This window comes from Gadus chalcogrammus, chromosome 12 (assembly GCF_026213295.1).
Source record: "Gadus chalcogrammus isolate NIFS_2021 chromosome 12, NIFS_Gcha_1.0, whole genome shotgun sequence".
NCBI lineage: Eukaryota > Metazoa > Chordata > Actinopteri > Gadiformes > Gadidae > Gadus > Gadus chalcogrammus.
The window spans coordinates 9,718,549-9,730,313 of NC_079423.1; the positions used below are offsets into that span (position 1 = coordinate 9,718,549).

General features: G+C 44.4%; 12 non-coding genes and 5 pseudogenes across 12 annotated transcripts; all 17 read right to left on the reverse strand.

Annotated features, from left to right (window-relative positions):
* Positions 1–150: 150 nt before the first annotated feature.
* On the reverse strand, positions 151–269 carry LOC130396020 (5S ribosomal RNA). Its single transcript, XR_008898932.1, has one exon. It is a non-coding gene; the product is annotated as a 5S ribosomal RNA (ribosomal RNA).
* Positions 270–788: 519 nt separating this feature from the next.
* Positions 789–907, reverse strand: LOC130397914 (5S ribosomal RNA). The gene has a single exon (XR_008900498.1). It is a non-coding gene; the product is annotated as a 5S ribosomal RNA (ribosomal RNA).
* A 530-nt stretch (positions 908–1,437) lies between these two features.
* LOC130400401 (5S ribosomal RNA) lies at positions 1,438–1,555 on the reverse strand. The gene has a single exon (XR_008902878.1). It is a non-coding gene; the product is annotated as a 5S ribosomal RNA (ribosomal RNA).
* A 520-nt stretch (positions 1,556–2,075) lies between these two features.
* LOC130394273 (5S ribosomal RNA) lies at positions 2,076–2,195 on the reverse strand. The gene has a single exon (XR_008897447.1). It is a non-coding gene; the product is annotated as a 5S ribosomal RNA (ribosomal RNA).
* A 519-nt stretch (positions 2,196–2,714) lies between these two features.
* On the reverse strand, positions 2,715–2,833 carry LOC130397915 (5S ribosomal RNA). Its single transcript, XR_008900499.1, has one exon. It is a non-coding gene; the product is annotated as a 5S ribosomal RNA (ribosomal RNA).
* Positions 2,834–3,362: 529 nt separating this feature from the next.
* Positions 3,363–3,481, reverse strand: LOC130397916 (5S ribosomal RNA). Its single transcript, XR_008900500.1, has one exon. It is a non-coding gene; the product is annotated as a 5S ribosomal RNA (ribosomal RNA).
* Positions 3,482–3,998: 517 nt separating this feature from the next.
* On the reverse strand, positions 3,999–4,117 carry LOC130397918 (5S ribosomal RNA). The gene has a single exon (XR_008900502.1). It is a non-coding gene; the product is annotated as a 5S ribosomal RNA (ribosomal RNA).
* Positions 4,118–4,645: 528 nt separating this feature from the next.
* Positions 4,646–4,764, reverse strand: LOC130397919 (5S ribosomal RNA). The gene has a single exon (XR_008900503.1). It is a non-coding gene; the product is annotated as a 5S ribosomal RNA (ribosomal RNA).
* A 528-nt stretch (positions 4,765–5,292) lies between these two features.
* LOC130395447 (5S ribosomal RNA) lies at positions 5,293–5,412 on the reverse strand. Its single transcript, XR_008898502.1, has one exon. It is a non-coding gene; the product is annotated as a 5S ribosomal RNA (ribosomal RNA).
* Positions 5,413–5,938: 526 nt separating this feature from the next.
* On the reverse strand, positions 5,939–6,056 carry LOC130400660 (5S ribosomal RNA). The gene has a single exon (XR_008903138.1). It is a non-coding gene; the product is annotated as a 5S ribosomal RNA (ribosomal RNA).
* Positions 6,057–6,574: 518 nt separating this feature from the next.
* Positions 6,575–6,693, reverse strand: LOC130397920 (5S ribosomal RNA). Its single transcript, XR_008900504.1, has one exon. It is a non-coding gene; the product is annotated as a 5S ribosomal RNA (ribosomal RNA).
* Positions 6,694–7,219: 526 nt separating this feature from the next.
* LOC130395197 (5S ribosomal RNA) lies at positions 7,220–7,338 on the reverse strand. The gene has a single exon (XR_008898281.1). It is a non-coding gene; the product is annotated as a 5S ribosomal RNA (ribosomal RNA).
* A 522-nt stretch (positions 7,339–7,860) lies between these two features.
* On the reverse strand, positions 7,861–7,985 carry LOC130396258 (5S ribosomal RNA; annotated as a pseudogene).
* Positions 7,986–8,511: 526 nt separating this feature from the next.
* On the reverse strand, positions 8,512–8,629 carry LOC130396223 (5S ribosomal RNA; annotated as a pseudogene).
* Positions 8,630–9,143: 514 nt separating this feature from the next.
* LOC130396171 (5S ribosomal RNA) lies at positions 9,144–9,259 on the reverse strand (annotated as a pseudogene).
* Positions 9,260–10,406: 1,147 nt separating this feature from the next.
* On the reverse strand, positions 10,407–10,527 carry LOC130395937 (5S ribosomal RNA; annotated as a pseudogene).
* A 516-nt stretch (positions 10,528–11,043) lies between these two features.
* LOC130396133 (5S ribosomal RNA) lies at positions 11,044–11,160 on the reverse strand (annotated as a pseudogene).
* Positions 11,161–11,765: the final 605 nt, after the last annotated feature.

The following is an 11,765-nucleotide window of genomic DNA, read 5'->3' on the forward strand; positions in this document are numbered from 1 at the left end:
GTATCACTATACTGTCCTCATGTTTCACAAAAATAGTTTTGAGAGACGTTGTCAGTTTTTGTATGTTGCTTAAATCCTCCAAAGCGGTTGGCAGTAAACATCAGGTCACGGTACGCCACGGAGTCAATGAGCTCGAGTTGAAAAAGAAAAAGCTTACAGCACCTGGTATTCCCAGGCGGTCTCCCATCCAAGTACTAACCAGGCCCTACCCTGCTTAGCTTCCGAGATCAGACGAGATCGGGCGTGTTCAGGGTGGTATGGCCGTAAGCAATTAGTGCAGGCGCAAAACCAGGTTTTATACAGTAGCACATAAGGAGTGAGAAAGCTGCTGAGGCTCGACGTTACACTTTTACAAAAACAATCATTAGTTAGATATAAACGGCAGTAATTGATTCAGTAGGACTCCTTATCCATGTAAACGATCATTGTGACATCTGAATTCATTAATTATCTGAAATACACTGCGTGTGCGTGTGATGTTAAATGTTTGAACCAAGGTTAACGGTTAAAGTGTCAGAGAATGGGTGGTGATTTTTTGACGTCCTCCCATGATCTGAAGTGAGCGTGCGTGTTTGTGTTGGTGAAAGTTTAAGAAATGTACAACTGTCGGTTCAGCTCTCTGGTGCTCCCTGCTGGCAGTATCACTATACTGTCCTCATGTTTCACAAAAATAGTTTTGAGAGACGTTGTCAGTTTTTGTATGTTGCTTAAATCCTCCAAAGCGGTTGGCAGTAAACATCAGGTCACGGTACGCCACGGAGTCAATGAGCTCGAGTTGAAAAAGAAAAAGCTTACAGCACCTGGTATTCCCAGGCGGTCTCCCATCCAAGTACTAACCAGGCCCGACCCTGCTTAGCTTCCGAGATCAGACGAGATCGGGCGTGTTCAGGGTGGTATGGCCGTAAGCAATTAGTGCAGGCGCAAAACCAGGTTTTATACAGTAGCACATAAGGAGTGAGAAAGCTGCTGAGGCTCGACGTTACACTTTTACAAAAACAATCATTAGTTAGATATAAACGGCAGTAATTGATTCAGTAGGACTCCTTATCCATGTAAACGATCATTGTGACATCTGAATTCATTAATTATCTGAAATACACTGCGTGTGCGTGTGATGTTAAATGTTTGAACCAAGGTTAACGGTTAAAGTGTCAGAGAATGGGTGGTGATTTTTTGACGTCCTCCCATGATCTGAAGTGAGCGTGCGTGTTTGTGTTGGTGAAAGTTTAAGAAATGTACAACTGTCGGTTCAGCTCTCTGGTGCTCCCTGCTGGCAGTATCACTATACTGTCCTCATGTTTCACAAAAATAGTTTTGAGAGACGTTGTCAGTTTTTGTATGTTGCTTAAATCCTCCAAAGCGGTTGGCAGTAAACATCAGGTCACGGTACGCCACGGTAGGCCACGGAGGCAATGAGCTCGAGTTGAAAAAGAAAATAGCTTACAGCACCTGTATTCCCAGGCGGTCTCCCATCCAAGTACTAACCAGGCCCGACCCTGCTTAGCTTCCGAGATCAGACGAGATCGGGCGTGTTCAGGGTGGTATGGCCGTAAGCAATTAGTGCAGGCGCAAAACCAGGTTTTATACAGTAGCACATAAGGAGTGAGAAAGCTGCTGAGGCTCGACGTTACACTCTTACAAAAACAATCATTAGTTAGATATAAACGGCAGTAATTGATTCAGTAGGACTCCTTATCCATGTAAACGATCATTGTGACATCTGAATTCATTAATTATCTGAAATACACTGCGTGTGCGTGTGATGTTAAATGTTTGAACCAAGGTTAACGGTTAAAGTGTCAGAGAATGGGTGGGGATTTTTTGACGTCCTCCCATGATCTGAAGTGAGCGTGCGTGTTTGTGTTGGTGAAAGTTTAAGAAATGTACAACTGTCGGTTCAGCTCTCTGGTGCTCCCTGCTGGCAGTATCACTATACTGTCCTCATGTTTCACAAAAACTAGTTTTGAGAGACGTTGTCAGTTTTTGTATGTTGCTTAAATCCTCCAAAGCGGTTGGCAGTAAACATCAGGTCACGGTACGCCACGGAGTCAATGAGCTCGAGTTGAAAAAGAAAATGCTTACAGCACCTGGTATTCCCAGGCGGTCTCCCATCCAAGTACTAACCAGGCCCGACCCTGCATTAGCTTCCGAGATCAGACGAGATCGGGCGTGTTCAGGGTGGTATGGCCGTAAGCAATTAGTGCAGGCGCAAAACCAGGTTTTATACAGTAGCACATAAGGAGTGAGAAAGCTGCTGAGGCTCGACGTTACACTTTTACAAAAACAATCATTAGTTAGATATAAACGGCAGTAATTGATTCAGTAGGACTCCTTATCCATGTAAACGATCATTGTGACATCTGAATTCATTAATTATCTGAAATACACTGCGTGTGCGTGTGATGTTAAATGTTTGAACCAAGGTTAACGGTTAAAGTGTCAGAGAATGGGTGGTGATTTTTTGACGTCCTCCCATGATCTGAAGTGAGCGTGCGTGTTTGTGTTGGTGAAAGTTTAAGAAATGTACAACTGTCGGTTCAGCTCTCTGGTGCTCCCTGCTGGCAGTATCACTATACTGTCCTCATGTTTCACAAAAATAGTTTTGAGAGACGTTGTCAGTTTTTGTATGTTGCTTAAATCCTCCAAAGCGGTTGGCAGTAAACATCAGGTCACGGTACGCCACGGAGTCAATGAGCTCGAGTTGAAAAAGAAAAAGCTTACAGCACCTGGTATTCCCAGGCGGTCTCCCATCCAAGTACTAACCAGGCCCGACCCTGCTTAGCTTCCGAGATCAGACGAGATCGGGCGTGTTCAGGGTGGTATGGCCGTAAGCAATTAGTGCAGGCGCAAAACCAGGTTTTATACAGTAGCACATAAGGAGTGAGAAAGCTGCTGAGGCTCGACGTTACACTCTTACAAAAACAATCATTAGTTAGATATAAACGGCAGTAATTGATTCAGTAGGACTCCTTATCCATGTAAACGATCATTGTGACATCTGAATTCATTAATTATCTGAAATACACTGCGTGTGCGTGTGATGTTAAATGTTTGAACCAAGGTTAACGGTTAAAGTGTCAGAGAATGGGTGGTGATTTTTTGACGTCCTCCCATGATCTGAAGTGAGCGTGCGTGTTTGTGTTGGTGAAAGTTTAAGAAATGTACAACTGTCGGTTCAGCTCTCTGGTGCTCCCTGCTGGCAGTATCACTATACTGTCCTCATGTTTCACAAAAATAGTTTTGAGAGACGTTGTCAGTTTTTGTATGTTGCTTAAATCCTCCAAAGCGGTTGGCAGTAAACATCAGGTCACGGTACGCCACGGTAGGCCACGGAGTCAATGAGCTCGAGTTGAAAAAGAAAAAGCTTACAGCACCTGGTATTCCCAGGCGGTCTCCCATCCAAGTACTAACCAGGCCCGACCCTGCTTAGCTTCCGAGATCAGACGAGATCGGGCGTGTTCAGGGTGGTATGGCCGTAAGCAATTAGTGCAGGCGCAAAACCAGGTTTTATACAGTAGCACATAAGGAGTGAGAAAGCTGCTGAGGCTCGACGTTACACTCTTACAAAAACAATCATTAGTTAGATATAAACGGCAGTAATTGATTCAGTAGGACTCCTTATCCATGTAACCGATCATTGTGACATCTGAATTCATTAATTATCTGAAATACACTGCGTGTGCGTGTGATGTTAATGTTTGAACCAAGGTTAACGGTTAAAGTGTCAGAGAATGGGTGGTGATTTTTTGACGTCCTCCCATGATCTGAAGTGAGCGTGCGTGTTTGTGTTGGTGAAAGTTTAAGAAATGTACAACTGTCGGTTCAGCTCTCTGGTGCTCCCTGCTGGCAGTATCACTATACTGTCCTCATGTTTCACAAAAATAGTTTTGAGAGACGTTGTCAGTTTTTGTATGTTGCTTAAATCCTCCAAAGCGGTTGGCAGTAAACATCAGGTCACGGTACGCCACGGAGTCAATGAGCTCGAGTTGAAAAGAAAAAGCTTACAGCACCTGGTATTCCCAGGCGGTCTCCCATCCAAGTACTAACCAGGCCCGACCCTGCTTAGCTTCCGAGATCAGACGAGATCGGGCGTGTTCAGGGTGGTATGGCCGTAAGCAATTAGTGCAGGCGCAAAACCAGGTTTTATACAGTAGCACATAAGGAGTGAGAAAGCTGCTGAGGCTCGACGTTACACTCTTACAAAAACAATCATTAGTTAGATATAAACGGCAGTAATTGATTCAGTAGGACTCCTTATCCATGTAAACGATCATTGTGACATCTGAATTCATTAATTATCTGAAATACACTGCGTGTGCGTGTGATGTTAAATGTTTGAACCAAGGTTAACGGTTAAAGTGTCAGAGAATGGGTGGTGATTTTTTGACGTCCTCCCATGATCTGAAGTGAGCGTGCGTGTTTGTGTTGGTGAAAGTTTAAGAAATGTACAACTGTCGGTTCAGCTCTCTGGTGCTCCCTGCTGGCAGTATCACTATACTGTCCTCATGTTTCACAAAAATAGTTTTGAGAGACGTTGTCAGTTTTGTATGTTGCTTAAATCCTCCAAAGCGGTTGGCAGTAAACATCAGGTCACGGTACGCCACGGTAGGCCACGGAGGCAATGAGCTCGAGTTGAAAAAGAAAAAGCTTACAGCACCTGGTATTCCCAGGCGGTCTCCCATCCAAGTACTAACCAGGCCCGACCCTGCTTAGCTTCCGAGATCAGACGAGATCGGGCGTGTTCAGGGTGGTATGGCCGTAAGCAATAGTGCAGGCGCAAAACCAGGTTTTATACAGTAGCACATAAGGAGTGAGAAAGCTGCTGAGGCTCGACGTTACACTTTTACAAAAACAATCATTAGTTAGATATAAACGGCAGTAATTGATTCAGTAGGACTCCTTATCCATGTAAACGATCATTGTGACATCTGAATTCATTAATTATCTGAAATACACTGCGTGTGCGTGTGATGTTAAATGTTTGAACCAAGGTTAACGGTTAAAGTGTCAGAGAATGGGTGGTGATTTTTTGACGTCCTCCCATGATCTGAAGTGAGCGTGCGTGTTTGTGTTGGTGAAAGTTTAAGAAATGTACAACTGTCGGTTCAGCTCTCTGGTGCTCCCTGCTGGCAGTATCACTATACTGTCCTCATGTTTCACAAAAATAGTTTTGAGAGACGTTGTCAGTTTTTGTATGTTGCTTAAATCCTCCAAAGCGGTTGGCAGTAAACATCAGGTCACGGTACGCCACGGTAGGCCACGGAGTCAATGAGCTCGAGTTGAAAAAGAAAAAGCTTACAGCACCTGGTATTCCCAGGCGGTCTCCCATCCAAGTACTAACCAGGCCCGACCCTGCTTAGCTTCCGAGATTCAGACGAGATCGGGCGTGTTCAGGGTGGTATGGCCCGAAGCAATAGTGCAGGCGCAAAACCAGGTTTTATACAGTAGCACATAAGGAGTGAGAAAGCTGCTGAGGCTCGACGTTACACTTTTACAAAAACAATCATTAGTTAGATATAAACGGCAGTAATTGATTCAGTAGGACTCCTTATCCATGTAAACGATCATTGTGACATCTGAATTCATTAATTATCTGAAATACACTGCGTGTGCGTGTGATGTTAAATGTTTGAACCAAGGTTAACGGTTAAAGTGTCAGAGAATGGGTGGGATTTTTTGACGTCCTCCCATGATCTGAAGTGAGCGTGCGTGTTTGTGTTGGTGAAAGTTTAAGAAATGTACAACTGTCGGTTCAGCTCTCTGGTGCTCCCTGCTGGCAGTATCACTATACTGTCCTCATGTTTCACAAAAATAGTTTTGAGAGACGTTGTCAGTTTTTGTATGTTGCTTAAATCCTCCAAAGCGGTTGGCAGTAAACATCAGGTCACGGTACGCCACGGTAGGCCACGGAGTCAATGAGCTCGAGTTGAAAAAGAAAAGCTTACAGCACCTGGTTTTCCAGGCGGTCTCCCATCCAAGTACTAACCAGGCCCGACCCTGCTTAGCTTCCGAGATCAGACGAGATCGGGCGTGTTCAGGGTGGTATGGCCGTAAGCAAATAGTGCAGGCGCAAAACCAGGTTTTATACAGTAGCACATAAGGAGTGAGAAAGCTGCTGAGGCTCGACGTTACACTTTTACAAAAACAATCATTAGTTAGATATAAACGGCAGTAATTGATTCAGTAGGACTCCTTATCCATGTAAACGATCATTGTGACATCTGAATTCATTAATTATCTGAAATACACTGCGTGTGCGTGTGATGTTAAATGTTTGAACCAAGGTTAACGGTTAAAGTGTCAGAGAATGGGTGGTGATTTTTTGACGTCCTCCCATGATCTGAAGTGAGCGTGCGTGTTTGTGTTGGTGAAAGTTTAAGAAATGTACAACTGTCGGTTCAGCTCTCTGGTGCTCCCTGCTGGCAGTATCACTATACTGTCCTCATGTTTCACAAAATTAGTTTTGAGAGACGTTGTCAGTTTTTGTATGTTGCTTAAATCCTCCAAAGCGGTTGGCAGTTAACATCAGGTCACGGTACGCCACGGAGTCAATGAGCTCGAGTTGAAAAGAAAAAGCTTACAGCACCTGGTATTCCCAGGCGGTCTCCCATCCAAGTACTAACCAGGCCCGACCCTGCTTAGCTTCCGAGATCAGACGAGATCGGGCGTGTTCAGGGTGGTATGGCCGTAAGCAATTAGTGCAGGCGCAAAACCAGGTTTATACAGTAGCACATAAGGAGTGAGAAAGCTGCTGAGGCTCGACGTTACACTCTTTACAAAAACAATCATTAGTTAGATATAAACGGCAGTAATTGATTCAGTAGGACTCCTTATCCATGTAAACGATCATTGTGACATCTGAATTCATTAATTATCTGAAATACACTGCGTGTGCGTGTGATGTTAAATGTTTGAACCAAGGTTAACGGTTAAAGTGTCAGAGAATGGGTGGTGATTTTTTGACGTCCTCCCATGATCTGAAGTGAGCGTGCGTGTTGTGTTGGTGAAAGTTTAAGAAATGTACAACTGTCGGTTCAGCTCTCTGGTGCTCCCTGCTGGCAGTATCACTATACTGTCCTCATGTTTCACAAAATTAGTTTTGAGAGACGTTGTCAGTTTTTGTATGTTGCTAAATCCTCCAAAGCGGTTGGCAGTAAACCTCAGGTCACGGTACGCCACGGTAGGCCACGGAGTCAATGAGCTCGAGTGAAAAAGAAAAAGCTTACAGCACCTGGTATTCCAGGCGGTCTCCCATCCAAGTACTAACCAGGCCCGACCCTGCTTAGCTTCCGAGATCAGACGAGATCGGGGCGTGTTCAGGGTGGTATGGCCGTAAGCAATTAATGCAGGCGCAAAACCAGGTTTATACAGTAGCACATAATGGAGTGAGAAAGCTGCTGAGGCTCGACGTTACACTCTTACAAAAACAATCATTAGTTAGATTTAAACGGCAGTAATTGATTCAGTAGGACTCCTTATCATGTAAACGATCATTGTGACATCTGAATTCATTAATTATCTGAAATACACTGCGTGTGCGTGTGATGTTAAATGTTTGAACCAAGGTTAACGGTTAAAGTGTCAGAGAAGGGGTGGTGATTTTTTGACGTCCTCCCATGATCTGAAGTGAGCGTGCGTGTTTGTGTTGGTGAAAGTTTAAGAAATGTACAACTGTCGGTTCAGCTCTCTGGTGCTCCCTGCTGGCAGATCACTATACTGTCCTCATGTTTCACAAAAATAATTTTGAGAGACGTTGTCAGTTTTTGTATGTTGCTTACATCCTCAAAGCGGTTGGCAGTAACTCATGTCAGGTACCACGGTACGCCAACAGAGTCAATGAGCTCGAGTTGAAAAATAAAAAGCTTACAGCACCTAGTATTCCCCAGGCGGTACTCCCATCCAAAGTACTAACCAGGCCCGGACCCTGCTTAGCTTCCGAGGAATCAGACGAGATCGGGCGTGTTCAGGGTGGTATGGCCGTAAGCAATTAGTGCAGGCGCAAAACCAGGTTTTATACAGTAGCACATAAGGAGTGAAAAGCTGCTGAGGCTCGACGTTACACTCTTACAAAAACAATCATTAGTTAGATATAAACGGCAGTAATTGATTCAGTAGGACTCCTTATCCATGTAAACGATCATTGTGACATCTGAATTCATTAATTATCTGAAATACACTGCGTGTGCGTGTGATGTTAAATGTTTGAACCAAGGTTAACGGTTAAAGTGTCAGAGAATGGGTGGTGATTTTTTGACGTCCTCCCATGATCTGAAGTGAGCGTGCGTTTGTGTTGGTGAAAGTTTAAGGAATGTACAACTGTCGGTTCAGCTCTCTGGTGCTCCCTGCTGGCAGTATCACTATACTGTCCTCATGTTTCACAAAATTAGTTTTGAGAGACGTTGTCAGTTTTTGTATGTTGCTTAAATCCTCCAAAGCGGTTGGCAGTAAACATCAGGTCACGGTACGCCACGGTAGGCCACGGAGTCAATGAGCTCGAGTTGAAAAAGAAAAAGCTTACAACCTGGTATTCCCAGGCGGTCTCATCCAGTACAGTACTAACCAGGCCCGACCCTGCTTAGCTTCCGAGATCAGACGAGATCGGCGTGTTCAGGGTGGTATGGCCGTAAGCAATTAGTGCAGGCGCAAAACCAGGTTTTATACAGTAGCACATAAGGAGTGAGAAAGCTGCTGAGGCTCGACGTTACACTTTACAAAAACAATCATTAGTTAGATATAAACGGCAGTAATTGATTCAGTAGGACTCCTTATCCATGTAAACGATCATTGTGACATCTGAATTCATTAATTATCTGAAATACACTGCGTGTGCGTGTGATGTTAAATGTTTGAACCAAGGTTAACGGTTTAAAGTGTCAGAGAATGGGTGGTGATTTTTGACGTCCTCCCATGATATGAAGTGAGCGTGCGTGTGTGTTGTGAAAGTTTAAGAAATGTACAACTGTCGGTTCAGCTCTCTGGTGCTCCTGCTGGCAGTATCACTATACTGTCCTCATGTTTCACAAAAATAGTTTTGAGAGACGTTGTCAGTTTTTGTATGTTGCTTAAATCCTCCAAAGCGGTTGGCAGTAAACATCAGGTCACGGTACGTACACGGAGGCAATGAGCTCGAGTTGAAAAAGAAAAAGCTACAGCACCTGGTATTCCCAGGGGTCTCCCATCCAAGTACTAACCAGCCCGCCCTGCTTAGCTTCCGAGATCAGACGAGATCGGGCGTGTTCAGGGTGGTATGGCCGTAAGCAATAGTGCAGGCGCAAAACCAGGTTTTATACAGTAGCACATAAGGAGTGAGAAAGCTGCTGAGGCTCGACGTTACACTTTTACAAAAACAATCATTAGTTAGATATAAACGGCAGTATTGATTCAGTAGGACTCCTTATCCATGTAACGATCATTGTGACATCTGAATTCATTAATTATCTGAAATACACTGCGTGTGCGTGTGATGTAAATGTTTGAACCAAGGTTAACGGTTAAAGTGTCAGAGAATGGGTGGTGATTTTGACGTCCCATGAATCTGAAGTGAGCGTGCGTGTTGTGTTGGTGAAAGTTAAGAAATGTACAACTGTCGGTTCAGCTCTCTGGGCTCCCTGCTGGCAGTATCACTATACTGTCCTCATGTTTCACCAAAAATAGTTTTGAGAGACGTTGTCAGTTTTTGTATGTTGCTTAAATCCTCCAAAGCGGTTGGCAGTAACACATCAGGTCGGGCCACGGTAGGCCACGGAGTCAATGAGCTCGAGTTGAAAAGAAAAAGCTTACACCGGGTATTCCCAGGCGGTCTCCATCCCAACTAACCAGGCCCACCTGCTTAGCTTCCGAGATCAGACGAGATCGGGCGTGTTCAGGGTGGTATGGCCGTAAGCAATTAGTGCAGGCGCAAAACCAGGTTTTATACAGATAGCACATAAGGAGTGAGGGAAAGCTGCTGAGGCTCGACGTTACACTTTTAAAAAACAATCATTAGTTAGATATAAAAAGCAGTAATTGATTCAGTAGGACTCATTATCCATGTAAACGATTCATTTGTGACATCTGAATTCATTAATTATCTGAAATACACTGCGTGTGCGGTGATGTTAAATGTTTGAACCAAGGTTAACGGTTAAAGTGTCAGAGAATGGGTGGTGATTTTTGACGTCCTCCAATGATCTGAAGTGAGAGTGCGGTTTGGTGTTGGTGAAAGTTAGAAATGTAAAACTGTCGGTTCAGCTCTCTGGTGCTCCCTGCTGGCAGTATCACTATACTGTCCTCATGTTTCACAAAAATAGTTTGAGAGACGTTGTCAGTTTTGTAGTTGCTTAAATCCTCCAAGGGTTGGCAGTAACAGGTCACGGTACGCCACGGTAGGCCCACGGAGTCAATGAGCTCGAGTTGAAAAAGAAAATAGCTTACAGCACCTAGTATTCCCAGGCGGTCTTCCATCCAAGTACTAACCAGGCCCGACCCTGCTTAGCTTCCGAGATCAGACGAGATGGGGCGTGTTCAGGGTGTGGTATGGCCGTAAGCAATTAGTGCAGGCGCAAAAACCAGGTTTTATACAGTAGCACATAAGGAGTGAGAAAGCTGCTGAGGCTCGACGTTACACTTTTACAAAAACAATCATAAGTTAGATATAAACGGCAGTAATTGATTCAGTAGGACTCCTTATCCATGTAAACGATCATTGTGACATCTGAATCATTAATTATCTGAAATACACTGCGTGTGCGTGTGATGTTAAATGTTTGAACCAAGGTTAAAGGTTTAAAGTGTCAGAGAATGGGTGGTGATTTTTTGACGTCCTCCCATGATCTGAATGTGAGCGTGCGTGTTGTGTGGGTGAAAGTTAAGAAATGTACACTGTCGGTTCAGCTCTCTGGTGCTCCCTGCTGGCAGTATCACTATACTGTCCCATGTTTCACAAAAATAGTTTTGAGAGACGTTGTCAGTTTTTGTATGTGGCTTAAATCCTCCAAAGCGGTTGGCAGTAAACATCAGGTCACGGTAAGCCACGGAGGCATGAGCTCGAGGGGAAAAAGAAAAAGCTTACAGCACCTGGTATTCCCAGGCGGTCTCCCATCCAGTACTAACCAGGCCCGACCCTGCTTAGCTTCCGAGATCAGACGAGATCGGGGTGTTCAGGGGTGGTATGGCGTAAGCAATTAGTGCAGGCGCAAAACCAGGTTTTATACAGTAGAACATAAGGGAGTGAGAAAGCTGCTGAGGCTCGACGTTACACTTTTACAAAACAATCATTAGTTAGATAATAAACGGCAGTAATTGATTCAGTAGGACTCGTATCCATGTAACGACATGTGACATTGACATAATTATTCTGAAATTATCTATCAAACTGCGGTGTGTGCTGTGTGATGTAAATGTTTGAACCAAGGTAACGGTTAAAAGTGTCAGAGAATGGGGTGGTGATTTTTTGACGTCCTCCCATGATCTGAAGTGAGCGTGCGTGTTTGTGTTGGTGAAAGTTTAAGAAAGGTACAAACTGTCGGTTCAGCTCTATGGTGCTCCCTGCTGGCAGTATCACTATACTGTCCTCATGTTTCACAAAAATAGTTTTGAGAGACGTGTCAGTTTTTGTATGTTGCTTAAAATCATCCAAAGCGGTTGGCAGTAAACATCAGGTCACGGTACGCCACGGTAGGCCACGGAGGCAATGAGCTCGAGTTGAAAAAGAAAAAGCTTACAGCACCTGGATTCACAGGCGGTCTCCCAGCCAAGTACTAACCAGGCCCGACCCTGCTTAGCTT